The sequence below is a fragment of the Schistocerca americana genome, chromosome 5 (assembly GCF_021461395.2).
Source record: "Schistocerca americana isolate TAMUIC-IGC-003095 chromosome 5, iqSchAmer2.1, whole genome shotgun sequence".
Taxonomy (NCBI): Eukaryota; Metazoa; Arthropoda; class Insecta; order Orthoptera; family Acrididae; genus Schistocerca; species Schistocerca americana.
In genome coordinates, this window is record NC_060123.1 from 601,650,154 (window position 1) to 601,671,046 (window position 20,893).

A 20,893-nucleotide genomic window follows, 5' to 3' on the forward strand; every position below is an offset into this window, starting at 1 on the left:
GCCGGCTGAGCCCGCTCCCTGGCCGGCTGACGTCAAGCGATTTACGGTGCCCGCACAGCCCCCACAGCCCGCGCACCAGGTAGGGGCGGCGAGCAGCGCCACAAATGGTTGGCCGCGAGCACTTAACACCGGACACGATGTTTCTTGTCGACCGTTTGCCGCCAGAGGATACGTTTGCCGCCAGAGTTTGACCGACAGTGGAATCCACCATGACCATATAACAGCGCATTTGCTCGTCACGAGAACGCTCTCTAATTCACTCTCACCACCCCGCTATACTCTATATACTCCTTGCATCTTTCTGCTTTCCCTTCTTTGGTTAGAACTGGGTTTCCATCTGAGCTCTTGATATTCATACAAGTGGTTCTCTGTTTTCCAAAGGTGTCTTTGATTTTCCTATAGGCAGTATCTATCTTACCCCTAGTGAGATAAGGCTCTACATCCTTACATTTGTCCTCTAGCCATCCCTGCTTAGCCATTTTGCACTAAAAGGTATCAGATAGATTATACAATGGTAAGACAGAGATTTAGGAACCAGGTTTTAAATTGAAAGACATTTCCAGGGGCAGATGTGGACTCTGACCACAATCTATTGGTTATGAACTTCAAAAAGGTGGGAATTTAAGGAGATGGGACCTGGATAAACTGAAAGAACCAGAGGTTGTGCAGAGTGTCAGGGAGAGCATAAGGGAACAATTGATAGCAGTGGGGGAAAGAAGTGCAGTAGAAGAAGAATGGGTAGCTCTGAGGGATGAAGTAGTGAAGGCAGCAGAGCATCAAGTAGGTAAAAAGACGAGGGCTAGTAGAACTACTTGGGTAACAGAAGAAATATTGAATTTAATTGATGAAAGGAGAAAATATAAAAATGCAGTGAATGAAGCAGGCAAAAACGAATACAAACGTCTCAAAAATGACAGGAATCCCAAAATATTTGCCTGTTACTACTGAATGTGTTGCAGTTTCGGAGGCTGTGACCCATTGACTTGAAAATGAGACAATATTCTTTTGGAACACGTTGTCTGTCCTGGTCGCTCATTGGCTGAGTAGTCACCAACTGATACAAACTATTTCCATCCAATTATACCTCATAGTGAGCACTGCCAACGTTGAATCACAAAACACATCAGTACACCACTGGCCTTGATCTAGACTTGTGCCATTTTGACTTCTCATGACTCTACACAAACAAAAGTATCTGGGACAGTAGGCCGGTAATAGAGTTTCATCAATATTCAATGTAGCTAACATGTTCAGAGCATCACATAATTCTGTTTCCATGTTTTAGACATCTGCTTTTATACAGTACAATACAATTTTTTGCTGAAAAAATTGTTGGCAGTGTTTAGGACAGTAGCTCAATGGGAAAGTGCCAGGCTACATGTCCAAAGGTCTTAGCTTTGATCCTCAGTTATACCAAGGAATTCTCTTGTCTGTCAGTTATCACTTAATTCATTGTTGGTGACGGGTTCGGTGGATCAATTGGAAGGTCAAGAGTAGGCAAGTGCATACCACTTCCAACAGACTAGGGTGCTGAAACTAACATTTGGATTGGCAGAGCTTCAGTTTGTACTTTTTATGTTGGTGCTAGTACTTAGCTGGCAACATTAACCACCATAAGCACAACATACTGTGAAACATGCAGATCACACAACCATACTGCTACAATTCAAGATGGTGCCAAGTGTAGATCGTCACTGTGTTGACTCCCGCAAAAAGTGTAAAATGAATGATGAAAAGCGTTCAACTTGCAACATAATCAATGTACATTGTGATAGTTTGTGCTTGTCATGATACATCATCAAAAAAGAAACTGAAAGCAGCAGAGATTCAATAAGATGAAGTGTTGAGAATTATGGTCCTATATCATCCTATGACGAATCAACTGTAATATTAGGCTTGGACCCCTGCCACTGCGAGAAACATGCAGTTATAGGTATAATGTGCAATATATGTAAAACTACACATTATTATAAATGTGTTAACGCAGATCCAAAACATAAAGTATGGTTTTGTAAGAAATGTAGCAGAGATAATCTAATTCAAAAACCTAATGGGAAGGACTGTTTTACAAGCAAAATAATTGCAGTGCTCCTGGAAGAGGTACAGGTTTTAAAACACAAATGTAACTAATTCACACAGTAGAATGCAGAGGTTGCAAATGATTCACACAGTGGACTACACCCAGATGCTAAAATTCATATTATAACGTGTAAAAAAAGTACGGGAGAGTAGGTAGAAATTGTGTGTGATCTGGCATAAAATCGAAAGAAATGCGAAAACTGATTAGTGCATAGATATAAACTAACCTAATATAGACCGAAATGCGGTGAAAATGAGGATGTACTTGCTTATCTTCTGGTTCGCAGGGGGGAATTTGTACATGGAGTCAAGTATGCTGCTACAAGAGGAATGCAGGAAAACGACGACATAGAAGGGAGCGGACTAAGGAAGGTAGTCAATTTTTTCTCGTTGAGTTCGTATTATAGTGTATGTCTACTGAGGTAGCAGTGGCACACGCGAGTTGAATACTGTATTTGATGCTTTTGAGGAGGACAGAGAATCATTCACGTCTAAACTTACTCATCTCTGTGTTAAAGGATAACAGAGAGTGTACGGGATGATTTATTGAGACAGAGGTGTAACTAGGTAGGTTTTAAACGTTGACTCATTTATTCTGGAGAAAGACAAGTTGCTGAAGGTCGATTTTTTTCCAGTGTTCTATCTGGATGCTTTAGTCACGTGATATAGCCTGCGTTCTAGCCATATGCAGCTACAGTGCTTTACACATGATAGATTGGATGATTTACGTAAATATGTCTCGAACTACGTTGTGTATAAATATCACTCCATTCTTGTTGTTCTTAACTGTATGCTATTAAATTAAGGCACTTTGAGATCTGTTACTATAGATTGATATGGTGTGCTAAGCTCCAATACGTGGACACATTCTCGAGAAATGTGGTGCACTTGGATGGGTTAGGTCCAGGAAAGCTCTATTCAGACAAGAGAGGTGAAGTGTAGCTATATTCCTCTGCTCGGTTGAGAATAAATTGGGTAGCGACGTTGCAGGGTAGAGTGATCAATGCCGAAGTGAGGATGGTCTTTTAACGTAAGAGGGCGAGATTGCTCTGTGACCTCCATAGGCAGAGATTGATCGACTACTATGCGCGAGGTCTTAGAAATATGTATATCGTTGTCTGGTATACTTTGGTCGTTTTTATGTGTTCGAGAATTAAGTGTGAATGGACGTGCTGAGCAGTCATCTATCAATGTTCGCAATGATAGTTGCAAAGTAGAGGAGGTATGGTTTAGCTATGACATTGAAATTAGGAAAACATGTTGTCACATGATTGGCCAGTGTGCTTTATTACGAGGACAAGGTGCATGTCGGAATATGGTTATCATTGGTTTGTGTTTAAGTATATAATATTAAATGCCCTACCCTCAGTGAGAGGTGTGTGTATGTCGGTAAAAGTATTTGCTTATTTGATTACATGTATGCGTAATTTAGTACATTTAAGTGTTCACCGAATATGGCTGTCTGTGGAAAAAGGAATTATTATGTTCTATTGAGCTGGATTGTATATGGGGGCGTAAGTGCTTGTTCAAAATTATTACAACAGGGTGGGTGGCATATAAGTAGAACAAGTTCTGTGAAAGCGTGTGTTGAAGGAGTGAGCGAGTGGATGACACGACTCATCTATGACTGTATCATTAGGACATGTAAATAAATGTCAGATCATCTAAATTGAGGTCATTTTTTTTCTTTTTAATCATATGTATGACTTCTGCTTGGAGTTATGTTTGTCTATTTGTTCTAAATGAATACTCATCTTCGCTTAGAAAGTGAGTTTTGACAGAATTGTCGGCGCAACGTGAATGACGTCGGGTTCGCTGGCTGGGAGAGACACTGTTTACATGTCGAGTTGGAGATGCAGGGGAGGATAGAGATCTGCGCTATTCAGGAATCCGTCTGTGCAGTGTATGTCGTTAGACAGTAGCTGGAGAGCAGGTATAGAGAGAGAGCCCACTACGGCGTGCTGGTCCTGGAGCTTAGTGGACGGCTGTTTAGATGGACAGATATGTGGTTTCGACATGCTGCCGCCGGCGCTTGAATTTCAGGCGAATGGTCAAGACAAGGTCCTATTGCAGTAACTGAGGTCATTCTGCTTGTAGACAGGCAGCAGAAGGTAACTGATATGTCTTTCTCCGACTTCAATTGCATGTATCAGATGCACAAAGATCTGGAAATGGGATCAGTTGAACGATGTGTAGGGTGTGACTAAAGCCAAGTTGGAATTTTACTGTAGCATGCAGGTTCGGGAAAGGTGACACGTTTTGCACTGGGTGCAGCTGTCTTGAATAACGGCATTGCGTAATCAACTGACATGATGACAGAGCACTCTGGTGGTTGTGATAGGAGCTAAGCACAGGTGAACTTGGAACCATTTTTGTTAGGTAACATGATGATAATAAATAATAAATAATAATAAATAATAATAAATGATCATAAATTATAATAAATAACTGGAGCAGCTGTCCGAATGCAGAGACCTGTTGGGGTGTATGGACCTGTAAGAGCGAACTTTGATGTCCTCTAGACGACCAAATAGCGAAGTAATATTATGTGTTGGGCGGCTTTGGTGATCAAGTCAGAATTTGAGAAGATGATTGATTTGGGTTGGAGTGTTATTAGATGGGATGTAGATTGTTCCATTGACTACTTCTGCACGTTTGCTTCCTTTATTTAGCTGAGTGAAGATCGATTGTGGTGTGTCAGATACATGCTTGTCTGTACTCTAGACCTGCTGGCCAGGGGGTGGCGAGGATGTGAACTAATTCAGCTGGAGCACGGACGTCGTGGTGACTGCACTGCGATATCAAAGATGTGTGTGCTGACTGTGTTGGAGAACAAGTGATGACCGTACTGCTTGAAATAAAGTCTTCATTCCCTTCCCCCCTGCAAAATCAAAGGACGTGAGTTACGTTACTATAAGTGCAGTTCATTATTTGACGCGATTAAGATAGGCTACCAGTGAAAAAAGATAAGTGACGGAGAAAGCTCGTACATGTGATCAATTATGGTGATGGGGGTTTGAACTTGTGATAGATTTTTGTCCGCAGCTCGTGGTCGTGTGGTAGCATTCTCGCTTCCCACACCCGGGGTCAGGGATTTTCTCTGCCTCGTGATGACTGGGTGTTGTGTGATGTCCTTAGGTTAGTTAGGTTTAAGTAGTTCTAAGTTCTAGGGGACTGATGACCATAGCTGTTAAGTCCCATAGTGCTCAGAGCCATTTGAACCATTTTTGTGATATATTTTTGTTATGGATGTAAGGAGAATGGCTTTCTCACCGAGAGAATCGGACATCTTGAATAAATAATAAATGATAATAATACATAGAAGTACAGTTTTCGAGAGAATATCGTGTTGTAATTTGAATTTGGCGCAATTTTCTGTAGTGGAGGTAGGCTTATAATAATGAATGATAATGAATGATAATAAATGATAATGAATGATAAGGAATGATAATGAATGTTATTAAATGATAATGAATGATAATAAATGATAATGAATGACATTGAATGACAATGAATGACAATGAATGATAATGAATGTTAATAAATGGTAATGAATAATAAACAAAAGTAAGATTTTGCAACCATTATCATGTTGGAATTTGAATCCTCTAGAGGAGCGAATAGCGAAGTAATATTATGTGTTTGGCGGCTTTGGTGATCAAGTCAGAATTTGAGAAGATGATTGATTTGGGTTGGAGTGTTATTAGAAGGGATGTAGATTGTTCCGTTGAATGAATGACAATGAATGATAATGAATGATAATGAATGTTCATGAATGATAATCATTAATAATAATAAAGACAAGTACGGTCTTTGCATGCATTATCCTGTTGGAATTCAAACTTCCCGCAATTTTTTATTTTGTGGCAGCTTAGGTTAGTGGAGGTAGCACAATTGGAATATTTTCCCGCCAAAATTCAAACTTCGCGCCATTTTTTCTTGAGGTAAGGTTAGTGGACATATCACAATTGGACTATTCTCCAGCCAAAATCCGCCATCTTGGATGACGTCATGCGATGTTGCCAAGTCTACATGCCACCATCTTGGATGACGTCATCGCCGCCATATTGAATAAATTTTTACAACAATGCAGCGTGTCCTGGTACATACTTAGTCCCCCTATTTGGGCTGTGCTATACTGTGGCTAAAAGCCGGACTCTTAAAAGATTCCCCATTCGCCAGAAAATGTAATGTTACAACCGGCCTGCAACGTAAGGGCGCGTTTATCGGTATTTTATCAGCGATCCACGCTGGTATGATCACAAAACATATAAACATAATATTTAATTCTTACTTTCGAGGATGTGAGATAGCCTCCCTCACGACTGTGCACACTTTCTGATTCCATCTTCTATCATAGACAGCAGTTTCTCGAAACAGGCCATGTCCATACTAACGAAGTTCCGGAATTCTTGCGGATCTTCGGGCCTCAGTTCTTTTTTCAACAGTGAATATATTCGCTTGCCTTCATCTCTTCTTTCAGCCAGGGTCGAACCCAACAATGTCTGACTTTTCGTTTTCGTCGCCGTTCTGCCCTAATCCGAAGACTTACTGTCACTGCCAGGGCAATATCCTCAAAAACGAGTGGATCCTCTATGGGCAATATGCTGTATGAATGTAAATTTATATATGCATATGCCTGTGTAACCAAGTGTCGTAATATGAAACTACTGAGTCTGTAATTCAGGACAGTGCATACGAGAAAAACAACTTCTTATTAAATGGGAACCTTGAGCTCACAGAAATAATTTGAACGTGTGACGTTCCAGTATATGATACAGTTGCTCTTGAGTTGCGCGCGGTAGACCGAACGACTTTACAAGACATCAGACACTTCTATTTTCTTTTCGCGCGTATCGTCTGCTGCTGCGCATGCGCGCTAGGTATATCCCGCGTGGATGGTGTAACAGGTCGGAAGTAAACCAGTCTGTAGTGACAGGTATGCACGTTAGGGGCGCTGGTGCATGGATGTACAGTTTACGCTCATCATGTAATAGGGGCTTTACAAACAAATTTGTAATCGGAATTTTACGCGCCTATTCGGTAGAACGCTCCCAGATTACTATAGTCCGACATTCGTTCCATCGATATGTATCAACAGTGACAGTTAAACACGATGAATAAACAGCAGTCGAGCAGCGACTGACTAGCGCTGCATGCTTAGCGGTAGCAGTCAGCGTGGGCCAGGACGGAGCCGTTGCTGCTGGAGTACTGTTACGCTTCGTGTTTTATTGTTCCTGTTCATACATACAGGACTCATGTATAGCACTCTGTCGTTAGGCCACAAGTGGCCCATTGGGACCATCCGACCGCCGTCTCATTCTCGGAGGATACGGATAGGAGGGGCGTGTGGTCAGCACACCGCTCTCCCGGTCGTTGTTCATACATATAGGTGGAACGAATATCAGACTAGGCTGATTTTGGAACATTGTATCGAATAGGCACGGAAAAATTCCGATTTAATTTTTTTCAATGGGAAAGAAACCAATGCTGGGTATCACTTGAAAGACGTGATGGGCACAGTCTGTCTGGGCTGCCTCCAGCTATACAAAGCAAAAACGAAATTGGAAATATCTGCCGAAACACCAGAGAAAACGCGCCCAACAACTTTCAGGAGAGACGCCCCGTATAAGCAGAGCAGCAGCAACCACGCTACAGTCACCGCATGAGAATGGCCGAGGAGTGCTCGGCCGAAATCAGGTTGACGCAGCTGGAAGCCCGAAAGAAAATTACCAGCGTTATCACTGAGAAACGGTGCTTACCTATTTGACCTGCAAGTATCTCCTGAAAGGATTCTGTTTTTAACGAATACAATTTTATTCTCTTTTCTTTCTTTTTCTTAATTTAAAATGGCGCAACTGTTTAACATTTCATAAACAGTGATACAGCGCGTGTTTACAAGCACAATGCAGAGATTTTAAAAAAATGGAGTGTACCGAATTACTAGCTGTACTACAAACGACAGAAAGCTACATGATAAAAGCAACTCAACAACCGGTAACTTGACGACATTATTTTGTAATATGTCTAATTGTTTCCGGGCACTACCGGTTTCAATCATTTTGCTCATCATCAGATGGCAATATTGTTTTATAGGACGAGCCGTTAATTTGCAGTTGAGTGCCTTGAAAGTCATGGCATCCTACATTGAAAACACTTACAGCCGACAAATTTTCAAAAAAGAAACAAAATAGAGGACGAATTCAGTTCGGAATATTATGATAAATGTGCGGTAATTGTACTTGTAGTAAATGTATCCTAGTCGCTTTGAACAAATGCATTTTTCTCCATATAGCAGAAAATATTATATTGATCAATCATTCCATGTTTTTCTTATTGTTTGGAAGCAAACACTGACAGAAAAAGTGAACTTTCACCTTGAGACGTGTATGCATACAAGTTAGTTCAACAGTGGATGGACATGGCAGCAACAAGAGCTGACTAAATTTATAGCGTTCTACGAGAATCTGGAATGTACACTGACGGAAAAAAATCGCAGTGCTACAAAATAATTAACGTAGAGTAATGAAATTCTGGGAATGCATTTGTGTAGGTAACACCGTAAGTGTAAATGTAAGCTATGAGTAAGAAGCGTGAAGCGCACTTTGAATGTATCCTGATGTCTAAAAGATTGGATCGCCCCCAACTCAAGCCACACGACAAATAAGAGGTTGCGCTCAGTCGGAAAATTACTTAATTTATTCATAAGAAAAACTCACAAAAGAACATTCATTGTACAGTCACTGATAAAGAATAGGATGTAATTATTAATATGATCTAGGCATTGTTCACGTGAATGAGATATTGAATAAAGTAAAGTGAACACTGTGCATAAGCGCAGCTTGCAGCAACATTCCTGAAAACAAGATCTATTCCAAAGCATTTGTTTTAAATAAAAAAGGGACACTAATTATTCGACCTGTGCGTATGGAAACGTTATGGAAGGACTAACAAGGAAAACTACAAGGTAAATGGCATAGGTAACGGAGACGTGACATCGGTACACTGGATAAGATTGGAGGCAAAATTATTTATTCCTTAAAACATTGATGTAATGCATCTATAGAACTGCTGTTGCTTGGTAAGTAAGTACAGTTGCTTGTGAAACGCTACACGTTTCACAACAAACTCGTGTGCTCACGTGGTTCGCGGAGACACAACTTCTATGTACCGTAGCCAAATTTTACCAACATCAAACCATGCAGTCGCGAACAATTAACATTTTACAGAGGACACATTTCAATAGACAAATGATAATGGCAGAGGGCCAACAAACTCTAATGTTAACCCGTGTTGATGGTTTCCACCAGACATATGGTAATGAGACAGAGAAAATTCACAAAGAAGCTAAAATTACCAAGATTCGGAAAAGACTAGAATGCACACACACGCACTTGCAGGCACACAAACATTCACACTGAACCGAGGGCGTTTCAACATATACAACACCTTTGTGCTACGTTCTTATTACGGATCAAAGTCTGCATTAGGAATCAAACTGAAAGTCTACAAAAGCCTTGTATTCCTTGCTGCAACCCAGCAAAACAATCTTTATAAGAGGAAACGCGAGGCCAAAAGCTAACATCTCCCCTCTTGCTATGAAACAACGCGCCACGCGGTTGAGACAACTCACCCCTCTTCGAAGAGACTTCGGCTGCAGACCCTCGGCGAGCTGGAAGCAGACTGGCTGTCTCACAGGCCCCAACGTCTCCCGAGCGACCCCGTGGCCAGGAAAACCAAGAGATGTGGCTTACACCACCAACCTATCACCGGCAACTTTCACACAAGGGGAGCAAACCTCTTTACCTACCTGAAAACTACAAGGGTTGGCCATTCTGTACGACTACCGCTAATTCTCTACAGCAGCCCAAAACACAGTATGGCAAAATGAAACACACCCACATTTAGTCACTCACGCATGCCAGAGAGTTCTGTATCATTGGAAAGCAAATAAAATGGTAATGAAAGGGGACTACAGGACCGTTTCACCATACTTAAATGATTAACATTACAAGATCACAGGTCAATGTAAGCGCGAGCTAAGACATAGAAAATATGATGTGTTGGTGCACTGATAAACGATGTGACCGCAGAATACTGAATGCATTATGTCGTATGGGTACCGTTTGTCATCTTGTGGGCCAAAGTTCCATGTCTGCTCCACTTGGTCGGTCAATACAGTTAATGCTGTTTGTGAATGACGCTGAACTTGTCGTTCGATGATGTCCCTCATGTGCTCGATTAGAGACAGGTATGGTGATCGAGCAGGCCGAAGGAACGTATCAACACTATGCAGAGCACGTTGGGTTACAACAGCAGTATTCGGGCGACCTGGACGCAGACAGGCTGGGTGTAAGCTGCCAAATGACCACCTTCTAACCAACACACGCCCACCACTGGCACCTAGGGAGACCAAGCTTCGCTCAAATTCAGCGAGGGATTGATAATGGCGCCTTTTTCACCTTAAAGGTATTCTTGACTAACATGAACTCAGCACGTCCAATCTGCAAGGTAACCTAACACTCACAATCGTTACAACGTGTATTTAAACTCTTATGCGACTGGTGTGCAATAGACTCGTGCTCATAAATTAAGGAAATTGCAGATTTTGGTGCCACACACCGTATGGTGATAAGTTGAGAAAACCGTCCCGAAACACATATGCTACAAAACGCCACTGTTTCCTGCGCAAGTACCCCGACATCAACATGGGATATGATCTCCATTCACACATACACAGTCCGCACAACGGGTTGGCATACTCTAGATCAAGTAGTCGAGCAGCTGCTGGGGTACAGCCTCCCATTCTTGCACCAGTGCCTGTCGGAGCTCCTGAAGTGTCGTAGGGGTTTGAAGACGTGCAGCGATACGTCGACCGAGAGCATCGCAGACGTGCTCGATGGGGTTTAGGTCTGGAGAACAGGCAGGCCACTCCATTCGCCTGATATCTTCTGTTTCAAGGTACTCCCCCACGATGGCAGCTCGGTGGGGCCGTGCGTTATCATACATCAGGAGGAAGGTGGGACCCACTGCACCCCTGAAAAGGCGGACATTCTGATGCAAAATGACGTCCCGATACACCTGACGTGTTACAGTTCCTCTGTCAAAGACATGCAGGGGTGCACGTGCACCAATCATAATCCCACCCCACACCATCAAACCACGACCTCCATACAGGTCCCTTTCAAGGACATTAAGGAATTGGTATCTTGTTCCTGGTGCACGCCAGATGAAAACCCGGCGAGAATCGCTGTTCGGACTATACCTGGATTCGTCCATGAACATAAGCTGGGACCACTGTTCCAATGACTATGTCCTGTGTTCTTGACACCAGGCTTTACGGTCTCTCCTGTGACCAGGGGTCAGTGGAATGTACCTTGCAGGTCTCCGGTCGAATAAACCATGTCTCTTCAGTCGTCTGTAGACTGTGTGTCTGGAGACAACTGTTCCAGTGGCTGCAGTAAGGTCCCGAGCGGGGCTACCTGCAGTACTCCGTGGCTGTCTGCGGGCACTGATGGTGAGATATCGGTCTTCTTGTGGTGTTGTACATTCTGAACGTACCGTACTGTAGCACCTGGATACGTTTCCTGTCTGCTGGAATCGTCGCCATAATCATGAGATCACACTTTGTGGCAGACGACCTGCTGTGTTTGACCAGCCTCCAGTCGCCCTAGTATTCTACCCCTCACAACGTCATCAATATTTTTTCTTTGGGCCATTTTCAACACACAGTCATCATTAGCATGTCAGAAAACGTCTGCACACTTACTCGCTGCGCCGTACTCTGACATGCACCAACATACCTCTGCGTATGTGGACTGCTGCCAGCGCCACCGTGCGACATCCGCAGGTCAAATGCACACCATGGTCATACCCCGAGGTGATTTAAACCCGCAAACCGTCCACAAGAGCGTTGTTTCATCATGTAGATTAGATTAGATTAATACTTGTTCCATAGATCATGAATACGACACTTCGTAATGATGTGGAACGTGTCAGGTTAATAAAAGATGTCTGTACAAGATATTACATTACACAAAATGTTGCGTGACACTAATGTTTCAGTTTTTTTTTTTTTGCCCCCCCTTAATTTACATCTAAAAATTCAGCCAATGAGTAGAAGGAGTTGTCATCTAGAAATTCTTTTAATTTATTTTTAAATGTTAGTTGGCTATCTGTCAGGCTTTTGATGCTGTTTGGTAGGTGACCAAAGACTTTTGTGGCAGCATAATTTACCCCTTTCTGTGCCAAAGTCAGATTTAACCCTGCATAGTGAAGATGATCCTTTCTCCTGGTGTTATAGCTATGCACACTGCCATTACTTTTGAACTTGGCTGGATTATTAACATCAAATTTCATAAGTGAATACATATACTGTGAGGTTACTGTGAGGATCCCTAGATCCTTAGATAGATGTCTGCAGGATGACCGTGGGTGGGCTTCAGCAATTATTCTGATTACACGTTTTTCAGCAATGAATACTTTTCTACTCAACGATGAATTACCCCAGAATATGATGCCATACGAAAACAGTGAATGAAAGTAGGCATAGTAAGCTAATTTACTGAGATTCTTATCACCAAAATTTGCAATAACCCTAATAGCATACGTAGCTGAAATCAGACGTTTCAGTAGACCATCAATGTGTTGCTTGCAGTTTAACCTCTCATCAATGGACACACCTAAAAATTTTGAAAATTCTACCTTAGCTACAGACTTCTGTTCAAAGTCTATATTTATTACTGGAGTTGTGCCATTTACTGTACAGGACTGTATATACTGCGTTTTATCAAAATTTAAAGAGAGTCCGTTTGCTGAGAACCACAGAATAATTTTGCGAAAAACATCATTTACAATTACATCACTTAGTTCTTGGTTTTTGGATGTTATTACTATACTTGTACCATCAGCAAAAAGAACTAACATTGCATCTTCATCAATGTGGAATGGTAAGTCATTAATGTATATCAAGAACAGAAAAGGACCTAAGACCGAACCCTGTGGGACCCCGTACTTGATAACCCCCCAGTTTGAGGAATCAGCTGATGTTTTAACATTACATGAACCACTTATTTCAACTTTCTGCATTCTTCTAGTTAAGTATGAATTAAACCATTTGTGCATTGCCCCCCTTGGCTTATCTAAAAGGATTCCATGATTTACACAATCAAAGGCCTTTGATAGATCACAAAAAATACCAATGGGTGATGTCCGGTTATTCAGAGCATTTAATATTTGATCAGTGAAAGCGTATATAGCATTTTCTGTTGAAAAACCTTTCTGAAAACCAAACTGACATTTTGTTAGTACTTTATATTTACAAATATGGGAGGCTACTCTTGAATACATTACTTTCTCAAAAATTTTTGATAGAGCTGTCAGAAGAGAGATTGGGCGGTAGTTGTTGACATCCGACGTATCCCCCTTTTTATGCTATGGTTTTACAATGGCATATTTCAGTCTATCGGGGAAAACACCCTGCTGCAAAGAGCTATTACATACGTGGCTGAGAATCCTACTTATCTGTGGGGAACAAGCTTTAAGTACCTTGCTGGAAATGCCATCAATTCCGTAAGACCTTTTACTTTTCAGTGAGTTTATTATTTCACTGATTTCAGAGGGAGAGGTTGGTGGAATTAAAGTTGTTTCAAACTGCACAGGTATGGCCTCTTCTATTAGTAGCCTTGCCTCTTCTAATGAAGATCTTGATCCTATTTTCTCCAGCATTCTCCTTAATTTATGAGTGTCTGAATAAATATTATCTATCGGATGCAGAAATACGCCTTACCAACTTTCGTTTGTATCGCAAAACTCCCTCTTGGTCTTGTCATTTTATTCTGTCAGTGTATAAGGGCGTTCATTTCCCGGTCTGTCTTCTAGAACGGTATGTACAAATGCCTCCATTTCCATATTTCGAGCAGAGACGCGTTGTCAAAATCGTCGTAGGCGCTTCTGTTTTCCTGTCACGCGTACGCTGTTGGAGAAAGTAATGGTGTTCCCGCAGCGGCCGCCTCCCTGCGGTAGGTGTGTCAGTGCCGTGGCAGGTGGTGCTGCCAATATTACGGCGAGAGGGCGCCAGGCAGCAGGCTGGGCCGTGAGTAACGACCCGCGCGTGACCAGAGGCCGGCCGCAGGTCGCAGGGGTCACGCGCCGCCTGTCCTGCACTCCTGGGCGGCAAAGGGGGGGGGGGGGCGCTGCGGTGGGAGCCCTCAGAACGGTCTGCTTACCGTGTCGTGCCCTCCCATGAAGAGGCTTGCATATTGTCTTTTGTCTCAGGAGCTTCGGCCGACGCTAGTTCCTTTTGTTATGTTTTTCGTCGTCAGTTTTTATGATGACAGGTGGCTAATGCTAAATAGAAACATACAAGGGTCACTCCAAAAGAAATGCACACTATTTTTGTAAAAATACAGTTTTCATTCTGCATGTGTGACAGTTTTACAGTGTGTATATACGAGGGCCGTTCAGAAAGTAACCTCCGGTTGATTTAAAAAAATACACCAAGTTAAATAAAAATATTTTAATATATACATCTTACAACTACATCTTTGCACTATTTTTCTACATAGTCTCCATAGCGATTGAGGCACTTATCGTATCTCTTCACAAGCTTTGAAATTCCTTCTGCATAAAAATCACCCGCTTGTGCCTGGAGCCAACCTGTGACCGCATCTTTGAGCTCTTCGTCGTCATCAAACCGCTGTGACCCGAGCCATTTCTTCAAATGCATGAAGAGGTGATAATCACTTGGCGCCAGGTCTGGGCTGTAAGGTGGATGGTTGATAACGTCCCACTTGAAGGACTCAAGAAGGGCTGTTGTTCTGCGAGCAGAGTGAGGACGGGCGTTATCGTGCAAAAAAACGATACCGGAAGTCAGCATACCACGGCGTTTGTTCTGTATAGCCCGTCGTAACTTTTTTATTGTTTCACAGTACACGTCTTGATTAATGGTCGTACGACGTTCCATGAATTCAACCAACAACACCCCTTTGGCATCCCAAAACACCGTTGCCATCAGTTTTCTGGCAGAAAAATCTTGCGAGGCTTTTCTTGGTTTGGTAGGCGAATTTGAATGTACCCACATGTTTGATTGTTCTTTTGTCTCAGGGTTCACGTACTTAATCCAGGTTTCGTCACCGGTCACGATTCTGTTTAACAATGGTTCTCCTTCGTCCTCATAACGTGACAGAAAGTCTAGTGCAGAGGCCATTCTTTGAGTTTTGTGGTGGTCGGTAAGAATTTTGGGCACCCATCGTGCACAGAACTTATGGTAACCCAATCTTGCTGTCACTATCTCGTACAAGAGAGTCTTAGAAATCTGTGGAAAACCAGTAGACAACTCCGACATTGAGAAACGTCGATTTTCACGAACTTTTGCATCAACTGTCTGAACGAGTTCGTCAGTCACCAATGATGGTCTACCACTCCTCTCTTCATCATGAACGTTTTCTCGTCCACTTTTAAATAAACGTACCCATTCACGGACAACTCCTTCACTCATAACTCTTGGTCCGTACACGGCACAAAGTTCACGATGAATAGCTCCTGCAGAATATCCTTTGGCTGTAAAAAACCTTATGACAGCACGCACTTCACATTTGGCGGGGTTTTCTATTGCAGCACACATTTCAAACTGCCACAAAAACTAAACTAGCGCAGGTACGACGTTCACTCGACCACGGCTTGATGCCGACTGACCTGTTGAGTGCGTGAACGCACAGATGGCGTCGCTACTCCCCCCACAACCCGCACTGTGACCAATCGGAGGTTACTTTCTGAACCGCTCTCGTACATCCTTCCCGCTTGCTTTCAAACTTAGTTCAACCTGTTCCCGTGAGTGGCGCCGTCACAGCATGTCTTCAAGATGGCTGCTACACTTGACGTTCATCAGAAGCAACGTGCTGTCATAGAATTCCTGTGCTGTGAAAACGAGACAGTGGGAAACATCCACAAGAGGTTGAAAAAGGTGTATGTAGATGCCGCTGTCGATCACAGTACAGTTAGTCGGTGGGCAAGCAGGTTACGTGATGAAAGCGGGCACGGCAATATTGAGGATTGTCCTCGCAGCGGCAGGCCTCGTACTGCACACACTCCAGACAATGTGCAGAGAGTTAACGAATTGGTGACTGCTGACACACGCATCACAGTGAACGAATTGTCACGCTACGTTGGGATAGGGGAAGGAAGTGTTTGCAGAATACTGAAAGTGTTGGTGTTACACAAGGTTTGTGCCAGGTGGGTTCCCAGGATGTTGACAGTGGTTTCACAAAGAAACAAGAAAAACGGTATGCAGCGAACTTTTGGGACACCACGAGAATGGTGGAGATGAATTTCTTGGAAGAACAGTGACTGGTGATGGAACATGGCTCCTTCATTTTTCACTACAGACGAAGAGGCAATCAATGGAGTGGCAACATGCAAATTCACCCAAGAAAAAAAAAATTCGAAACCCCACCCTCTGCTGGAAAAGTTATGGCTATGGTGTTTTTCGATTCCGAAGGACTCTTGCTTGTGGACATCGTGCCAAGTGGAACCACCATAAATTCCGATGCGTATGTGACGACACTGAAGAAACTTCAAGCTCGACCGAGTCGTGTTCGACCACATCCGCAAAAGCAGGATGTTTTACTGTTGCACGACAATGCACGGACACATGTCAGTCAAAAAACCATGGAAGCGATCACAAAACTCGGATGAACAACGCTGAAACACTCGTCTTACAGTCCTAGCTCCACGTGACCATCATCTCTTCGGGAAACTGACAGACTCTCTTCGTGGAACAAGGTTTTGAAGATGATGACTCCCTTGTGCACGCTGCCAAACAGAATTTTACCGTGTGGGTATACAGACGCTGATTCCAAGATGGCGTAAGGCAGTTGAGAGGGATGGAAATTATGTGGAGAAACGAAGATATTGTTCCTAAGGGATGTATCTACACACTGTAAAACTTCCAAACATGCAGAATAAAAGATGGTTTTTTAAAAAAAATGTTGAGCATTTCTTTTGGAGTGACCCTCGTATATTGCAGTTTTGGTGGTGAAGTCGGTGAGGAGCTGGCTGCATAGTCTGTATCTGCAACGACTTAAATAATTAGTCGTCGTTGGTAAAAAAAATAATGTCATATACTACTTAACTTGTGTTACAGGCTTCTTCACATGCTGCATACATATAATTACAAACATATCTAGAGAGGCATTACTTCTGCCATACTTGACTAAGCGCTTTGTTAGAGGTTCCTTCCCATCAGCTGAAGGCTACGCTACATTCCTAGTTGACGTCCCGAGCAAGAGTGGACGAGAGCTCGCTAGATACTTGTCACAAGCCGCGACTCGGGGGTCCAGCGATATCTGTTATGGACCGCGGTCGATATCAGCAACACCTAACAAGCGTGGTATCGAACGTTGATACGACACCTATATCTACATCTACATGTACATGGACACTCTGCAAATCACACTTACTACCTGGCAGAGGGTTCATCGAACCGCCTTTAAAGTCATTCTCTATTATTCCAGTCTCGAGCTAAACTAAAACTAAACTCCTCCCAAACAGGCCATGAAGGCCCAACGGTACCGACCGGCCGCCTTGTCATCCTCAGCCCACAGGCGTCACTGGATGCGGATATGGAAGAGCATGTGGACAGCACAGCGCTCTCCCAGCCGCAAGTCAGTTTCCGAGACCGGAGCCGCTACTTCTCAACCAAGTATCTCCTCAGTTTGCCTCACAAGGGCTGAGTGCACCCCGCGTGCCAACAGCGCCCGGCAGACCGGATGGTCACCCATCCAAGTGCTAGCCCAGCCCGACAGCGCTTAACTTCGGTGATCTGATGGGAACCGGTGTTACCACTGCGGCAAAACCGTTGGCTTCCAGTCTCGCACAACGCGCGGAAAAACGAACACCTATATCTTTCCGTACGAGCTCTGATTTTCCTTATTTTATTGTGATGATCACTTCTCTTCGTGTAGGTCGGTGTCAACAAAATGTTTTCGCATTCGGAGGAAAAAGTAGGTGACTGAAATTCCGTCAGAAGATTCCGCCGCAACGAAAACCGCCTTTGTTTTAATGATGTCCATCCCAAATTCTGTATCATGTCTGTGACACTCTCTCCCTTATTTCGCGACAACACAAAACATGCTGCTCTTCTTTGAACTTTCTCGATGTACTCCGTTAATCCTATCTGGTAAGGATCCCGCATCGCGCAGCAGTATTCTAAAAGAGGATGGACAAGCGTAGTGTAGGCAGTCTCCTTAGTAGATCTGTTACATTTTCTAACTGTTCTGCCATTAAAACGCAGTCTTTGGTTTGCCTTCTGTGTGTTCTTTTTAATTTAAATTGTTCGCAATTGTAATTCCTAGGTATTTAGTTAATTTACGACCTTTTGATTTGACCAATTTATCGTGTAACCGAAGTTTAACGGAATCCTTTTAGCTCTCATGTGGATGACGTCACACTTGTCATTATTTAGTGTCAATTTCCAATTTTCGCACTATTCACATATCTTTTCTAAACCGTTTAAAACTTCTTTCGGTCTTCCGACGAGTTTATTAAACAATAAACGACAGCATCATCTTCAAACAACCTAAGACGTATACTCAGATTGTCTCCTAAATCGTGTATATGGATAGGGAACACCAGAGCGCCTATAACATTACCTTGGGGAACGCCAGAAATCACTTCTGTTTTACTCGATGACTTTCCGTCAATTGCTACGAACTGTGACCTCTCTGACACGAAATCACGAATACAGTCACATAGCTGAGACGATATTCCATAAGCACGCAATTTCACTACAAGCCGCTTGTGTGGTATTGTCAGAATCCTTTTGGAAATCTAGAAATACGGAATCAGTTTGAAATTGCTTGTTAATATGACCTTTAATATGAATCTATTGCATCAGCATACTCTGAAACTAACCTAAATGGTCTTGCACCGCAAGGCTTGCTTTTATTAAGTGGTTTAAATTGCTTCATTGCTCCGAGGATATTTACTTCTAAGTTACTCATGTTGGTAGCTGTTCTTGATTCGAAACCTGGAATATTTTTTTCTTCTTCTTTGGTGAAGGAATTTCGAAAGGCTGTTTTCAGTATCTCTACGTTCGCAGTACTGTCGTCGATGGTATTTCCATACATATCGTGCAGAGTAGGGATTCGCTGTATCTTGTTGCTAGCATACTTTACATACGATCAGAATCTCTTTCGAATTTCTGCAAGGTATCGAAATATATTTTCGTCGTGGAAACTATTATAAGCGTCTCGCATTGAAGTCCGCTCTAAATTTCGAGCTTCTGTAAAAGATCGCCAATCTTGGAGAATTTATGATGGTTTAAATTTTTCGTTGTTTCTGCAACAGTGTTGTGGCACGTTTTGTGTACCAAGGCTGATCAGCTCCGTCGTTTGTTAATGTATTTGGTATAAACCTCTGCATTGATGTCGATAGTATTTCTTTTGATTCAAGCCACATCAGGACTACGTTTACATTGTTAACTTGGAAGGAGTGGGGATTGTCTCTTAACAAGGCGTCAAGTGAATTTTTACCTGCTTTTTTGAATAGGTAAATTTTTCGTTTATTTTTGGACGATTTGAGGGCTGCAATTCCAGTCTCGCCACGACAATCCTGTTGACTAATCCCTGTATCCGTTTTGGTGCTCGTTATTAGCTCAGGATTATTTGTTGCTAAGATGTCAAGTACGTTTCCACAACCGTTTACTATTCCCGTGGGCTCATGAGCTAACAGCTCGAAATAATTTTCGGAGAATGCGTTTAGCAGAATTTCGAATGCTGTTTTATGGGTACCTCTGGATTTAAACATGCATTTTTGCCAACATATCTAGGGTAAATTACAGTGACCACTAACTATAAATATATGAGTCGAGCACGTATTTGAAATTATACTCAAGGTTTCTTTGAACCTCTCAGCAATTGTATCATCTGAGCTGGGAGGTCGGTAAAAGGATCCAATTACAATTTTATTCCAGTTACCAACAAGGAACTCTGCCCATATTAACTCACAGGAAGTATCTGCTTCAATTTCTCGACAAGATAAACTACTTCTAACAGCAACAAACACGCCATCACCAACTGTGTTCAGCTTATACTTTCTGAAAACCGTTAGGTTCTTCGCAAAAATTTCGGCTGAGCTTATATCCGGCATTAGCCAGCTTTCAGTGCCTATAACGATTTAAGCATGAGTGCTTTCTATCACTGCTTGGAGCTCTGGTACTTTCCCAACACAGCTACGACAATTTGCAACTGTTATACCGATAGTTCCTGTACCTATGTTCTTCCTGTCTTCGGCCTGCACCCTTTGAGACTGAAGCCCTTTTTGTGTTTTCCCGAGACCCTCGAACCTAAAAAACTGTTCATTCCACGCCACACAGCCCTTGCTACCCGTGTAGCCACCTCCTGTGTGTAGTGGATTCCTGACCTATTCATCGAATCCGAAAGGCAAGCACCCTAAGGCGCAAGTCAAGGAATCTGCAGTCTACACTGTCCCGGAATCAGCTGAGCCTCTGATTCACACCCTCCACGCGGCTCTGTACCACAGATCCACAATCTGTCCTGTCGACTATGCTGCAAATGAAGAGCTCTGCTTTCATCTCACAAGCAAGATTGGCAGCCTATCCGTTTCTGTTAGCCACTCTAACCCAGAGATAATCTATTCCGATCCAAAGTGATACACATCAACTGCAGTTGGCTGCAACCTGTGTCCTTCAAGACATTCGGAAGGACCCTTTCCACGTCCTGGTATGCACACGGAGTGCACACTGACTTTCTTCCCCTCCTTAGCACCCATGTCCCTAAGAGGCCCCATAACACGC

General features: G+C 42.9%; 1 protein-coding gene and 1 pseudogene across 1 annotated transcript in view; both read right to left on the reverse strand.

Moving 5' to 3' along the window:
• Positions 1-20,893, reverse strand: part of LOC124616576 (sodium/hydrogen exchanger 9B2-like) — a 275,126-nt gene that overhangs the window by 98,741 nt on the left and 155,492 nt on the right. The gene's annotated exons all lie outside the window — the stretch shown is intronic.
• Positions 17,823-17,940, reverse strand: LOC124616938 (annotated as a pseudogene).